The 5,352-nt window shown below is 43.9% G+C and overlaps 1 long non-coding RNA gene across 1 annotated transcript; it reads left to right on the top strand.

The window, feature by feature from the left end:
- Positions 1 to 3,290: 3,290 nt before the first annotated feature.
- On the top strand, positions 3,291 to 4,394 carry LOC132711333 (uncharacterized). Its single transcript, XR_009622145.2, has 2 exons — positions 3,291 to 3,775; positions 4,003 to 4,394. It is a non-coding gene; the product is annotated as an uncharacterized LOC132711333 (long non-coding RNA).
- The last annotated feature ends 958 nt before the right edge of the window (positions 4,395 to 5,352 follow it).

The raw sequence follows: 5,352 nt of genomic DNA, 5'->3' as shown, positions 1-5,352 counted from the left end.
GTGTGAATCCCCCCAAGATTGCCAGATGCTTGATTGATGTGGTTGGGAGCCCCTGGTTTTTAATGTCTCTGTGCCACTTTTTCTCTTGGGGTTACTTTTCTTATCTGGAGATGGAGAACATTGATATGCACACCTTGAGCCTACAAGAGTTAACTGGGGATTTGAGTGAGAGAGGGAAGCTGACCAAATAGATAGAACCATCCTGATCATGATAGGTTGAATATGGATCATACTTGGTGACATCTGATCTGCTATTCAAAAGTTGTCCCACTATATATTTTTTATTTATTTATTTTGTCGCATTTCTATGCCGCCCAACTCCCAAGGGACTCTGGGCGGCTTACAACAAAGAATAAAACAATGCGAACAATCCCATAAAAAATGTTAAAAAGAAAAATATTAAAACATTAAAAACTTTAAAAACGTTAAAACACATGCACTCCTATTCGTGGATGGGTCTCGCAAGATAATTATAACGAGATCAACGGCCCCAGGCCTGCCGGAAGAGCCAGGTCTTCACCGCTTTGTGGAAGGCCAATAGGGTGGGGGCGGTCTGGATCTCAAGAGGTAATTGGTTCTGGAGAGCTGGGGAAGCCACAGAGAAGGCCCTCCCCTGCGGGCCTGCCAGCTGACATTGTTTAGCTGACAGGACCCTGAGGAGACCGACTCTGTGGGATCTTACCGGTCGCTGGGAGCTATGTGGTAGAAGGCGGTCTCTAAGATAGCCTGGCCCTGAGCCATATAGGGCTTTAAAGGTAATGACCAACACCTTGAATTGCACCTCGAGACCAATAGGGAGCCAGTGCAGCTTGCAGAGAATTGGTGTAATGTGGGTGTATCTAGGTGCACCCACTATAACTCATGCGGCTGCATTCTGGACCAACTGCCAGGAGTCACTGGCTCAAACTCCTCCCATACAATAGGACTAAGACACGCCCCTGTCATCTCGGTCGGTATTGCCCAATCAGAGTCCAGGTCCATCTGAATCTGAGCAATTTTATCCAATGGAAACTGTACAAATTCCTCAGCTCTATCCTGCAAGGGTTCCTCTGTTCCCCCAACCTTAAGGAGGGAGCGAGTTACCCTAAATAGGGCGGTTGGGCGACAATCAGTGGACGCAATAAGTGCGGAAAAATGTGAACATTTTGCCACCAGTATCACCACTAAGTAAGTCCTAACAAAGGCTCTTAAAAGCATTCGGTCGGATTCAGATTTACTGGTCCTCCAGCATCGCTCTAGACGTCTATTCTGGTGCTTCATCTCCCAGAGCTCCTCAGAAAACCAGGGAGCTTTCCTGGATCCGCTGCCATTGAGAGGCCGCAAAGGTGCAATCCAGTCCAATGCCCCAGACACCGCCTTATGCCTTACGGCCTTTGGCTTCTCCTCTCAGTGCCTGGCTATCAGATATTTGGTGGCTCTGGGTCCCAGCTGTTGTATTTGAATGCCAGGTTGATGCCTAACAAGGTTACTTTCACTGGATCTTCTCATTCAGACAAGGCCTCAGTAGTTGCCTAGATTGGGCAGGCGGACTGGTCCTTGGATCATCCTGTGGTAATCCTAGGATGTACCTTGATTTGCAGAGAAATGTCAAGAGATGAAACACCTAAAGGATTTTTTCAGAACATTGAAGGAAAACTCTAAGGGAATCTGATCAAACATATGTAAGAGACCACATTAAAGATCACCTCATGCAGAGGTAGTATTCAGCCGGTTCGGATCGGTTCGGGCAAACCAGTAGTGGTGACCTATGGGCCGCCCACCCGCCCCGGTGCAATCCCATCCTGTATCCCTGTGTTATTGATACCGCATGGATGTGTGGACAGTGCGTGTGAGTGAATTGCCGTGTTGTTTGACATCGCACACATGTGTGGATGGTGCGTGCTCACATTTCCAGTGCTGGGCAAACCGGTAGCTACAGTATGTGAAACCCACCTCTGACCTCATGGTAATAAAGGTAGTGAAACACCCTTCCCACCCTCACTGTGTCTGCTGATAGCCATGTAGCAGCCATATGTAGAGTGGCCCAGTCCTTATTGGTTAGGGAGAATAAAGGAGAATATCTGTTGTTCAGGGTTGAAATGAAGGGTTCTTGGTGCTCTCTGAATCTGGTTGTTTTCTTGCAGATGTTTTATTACCCACACCTACTCTTCCTTAACACAAACCGGTTAAGGAGAACCCTTCAGAACATCTGCTAAGCCTCTGAGAGGATTATTCAGGCTATGTGAAGGGTAAAATTGCTCAGATTTGTCCTGACCTGGGCAGAGAAGGGATCTGGGGAAAGGCCTGGTGATATGAAGTGGGAAGAGTTTGAGTTGGTGACTCCTAAGGAAGTGGACGAGGTTCCCTGCAAGTTTCGGATGGCCTCTGCAGTGCTGCTTTTTCAAGAGTTTAGAACACTTCGTTCCTCGCCTAGGATATTGGGGAAATGAGTGATGGCCTTCCCTGGATTGCGTGGATTTCTGTTTGGTTTTTATCCTGGATTTTGTTATTCTTGCAATCTCCTTCACAATCTCTTACTGTACTGATTCTTGTTCTAACGTCTGAATTTGTGAAGCAAACAGTGTATTGGGTCTCATTTAAGTTTAACAACATAAAGAAAAAAATAAAATTATAAGCCTCTCTAACTGCATTAGGACAATGCCAAGCATGTTTTCTTTAAATCCACAAAGGAGGCTTGACAAAAGCCTCTGGAGTCCGAGGAGGGCAAAAACGCCCCCCCCCCCGGGGTGCAGGAGGCTGACTAGGCCACTCCCACCATGGCCATGGCCACGCCCACCCAGCAACTGGGCACAGAACCCCTTGCTAAAATTTTTGAAGCCCACCCCTGACTTCCTCCCAATTAAGCAAAAGGGATAGTCCACAGGCTGCTATTTTCCTGCTCTTAATCAAATCTCGTCTCAAAATTGGTATTTCTAGAAAAGATGGGAAATAAAATTTGACCTCAGTCACAAGCAATATTAAAATCAGCTCCAGTCAGGACAGCAGAAGTCATTATCTGGCTGTTGAAGTATCTTTATCCAGCATCACTTTCTGGACAAGATCTCGGCCAGTCCACCCAACTGCATTGGAAACAAGCCAACACCAGAACGGAATAAAGCAGTTGCAATCCTTTAATTAGGTTCAGCACAGCAAACACAGGCAGGAGAAAGGCACAAGCCGGAAACAAGGTTTAAAGTTAGCGCTACACACAATCGCAGTGTAGCACCTTTTATATACACAGCAATAAATCAAGTGGCAATTAAACAGTTAACATCACCCCTCCTTCCCCTAGCTGGCCTGAAGGAGGACCACAATAAATCAATTAACAATCAAACAGTCAACATCATCCCTCCTTCCTCAAGCTGGCCTGTAGGAGGAGCGCGCCTCTGTTACAGCACAAGGCAGCGTCATCTGCAAACACCATGCCCCCCCCATCTCCGATGAAAGAGTTTGCTTCGTTTTGTGTGCGGGTGGTAAAGACTTCTCAAACAGCTGATGACACGCCCCCGGAGAGTCCAACAGCTTGCCCCCTCCTCGTCGTCCTCCCTAGTGATGGCGAGACCCAACCGAGGCTCGACACAAGACCTGACAGGAAGGACCACAACCACAATAGAACATTATCCCAAAGGATGGATTTATGATTTTTCACTAAGATGTTCTTTTTTTCTCCAGCTCTTTCTCTGCAAATGGAGCCCTGAAGAATTATAGGATCCCCAGAGGAGAAGCTGTTTTTCACTGTAATTTTCAAAATTCAGATGAGACCTCTTCTGCTACTTTTTCAATCGCTGCTTTTGAGGTAAACATCATGGAAGGAAATCTTGCATTAGAAAAGCATAAATGCCTCAGCCACACACTTTGTGGCACAGGTTTTGAGACAGGTAGAGACTGTCCTCTTGAATGTACTTTCTCTCCTTTTCCAGGTGAAGCTTGGTTTGTCTCTGTCCGAATCAGGAACGTCAATAGAATTTATATATGGTGAAGGTGCTTTGAATTCATCTAATTCTTTTTCTTGTTCTTTTTTAGAAACAGGAAGGGGATTGATTCAGCCCCATAAACTATGAATCTTCTGCTTATGATTCTGTTGGTATCCCAGCCAGTCTCTGGGAAGCTTAGAATGAAGTGTCCGCTGAATTTCAAGCACCAAGATGAAAAAAAGCCATGGAGCTATTACAGGCCAGGAGACCATCTCATTAGTATCATCAACACTGGAAAAAAATCATTCCGTACAACAACATTGCCTTTCAACAGGGCTCCTTATTGTCCGTTTGATATGTAAGTCATTCACTGTGATGGAGTTGCGTTCCCTGTATTTGCAGCTCTAACACCCTCATTCTTTTCTTCTTATTACGCTTATGTGTGTATTGTAGGCATAATTTCTTGAGTCATTTTTATTTCCATTGCTTCTCTTTTGTCTTATTTTTATATATACAGTATATAAAAGCTAAAATCCAAAAATGAAAAAAAAATCCAGATTCTACAACTTTCCTGGTTTAATACTGAATGATAACATAAATACCAACTTTGGTTTAAAGTAGGAATTGCAAGGCTTGTAGTTGTCTCTGCCGAGCCCATGTCCATATTTTTATGACCACTATTCAATGCTTGATCCTTATAGGAATAAGAGATGTTTTGATTTGAGCATTCCCTTCTCTTCTCGGTTGTTATGAAACAAGCTCTTCCTATTAAAATGTTTCCTCTTTAATGATTGAATGAAAATCAGTTCTGCTACAAATAATGATTTATTTGTGATTCTTAAACTTAGTGGAACACTATTTCTATCTCATCTCCCCAACACTCATTAAAATGAAATGGTGGTGGCTTAAGACTCAAAAGACTTCTGGAAACAAAGAGAATACAATTCAAAAAGTATTTTGTTATTGCTGTTGATGATTATGATAACATGAACATTTTTTATGTTAGTTTACCTTACGAAAACTTTCGAGCACCACGCTATATTTTTAATATTCAAGTGGTGAACAAGACTCCTGGGCTCCTGCACAATCTCACACTTGGTTACAACATCCATGACAACTATTTGAACATACTTATGACTTCAGAAGCCTTGCTGGACATGCTCTCTACTGGAGAAGCCAATGTTCCCAACTACAGCTGTGGAAGGAAGGACAACATTTTGATTCTTGTTGATGGAGCTGCCGATGACATCTCCATTCAGATGTCAAGATTAGGAGCCACCTACAAAATCCCACAGGTTTGTATTTTTGTATTTAAATGGAATGTGGTGGTGGGTTGGTGTGTGATAGATCCAACCATATTTTCACTTTGGAATTGAAGAACTGCTTTTCACCATGGCTATCACTACAAAACGTAATTTCAAATTGGCAAGTGTTTCAATGAAGACATGCCTAAACATCT

This window comes from Pantherophis guttatus, chromosome 2 (assembly GCF_059756535.1).
Source record: "Pantherophis guttatus breed Tessera chromosome 2, ASM5975653v1, whole genome shotgun sequence".
Classification (NCBI taxonomy): domain Eukaryota; kingdom Metazoa; phylum Chordata; class Lepidosauria; order Squamata; family Colubridae; genus Pantherophis; species Pantherophis guttatus.
This window is presented reverse-complemented; position numbering and strand designations above follow the sequence as displayed.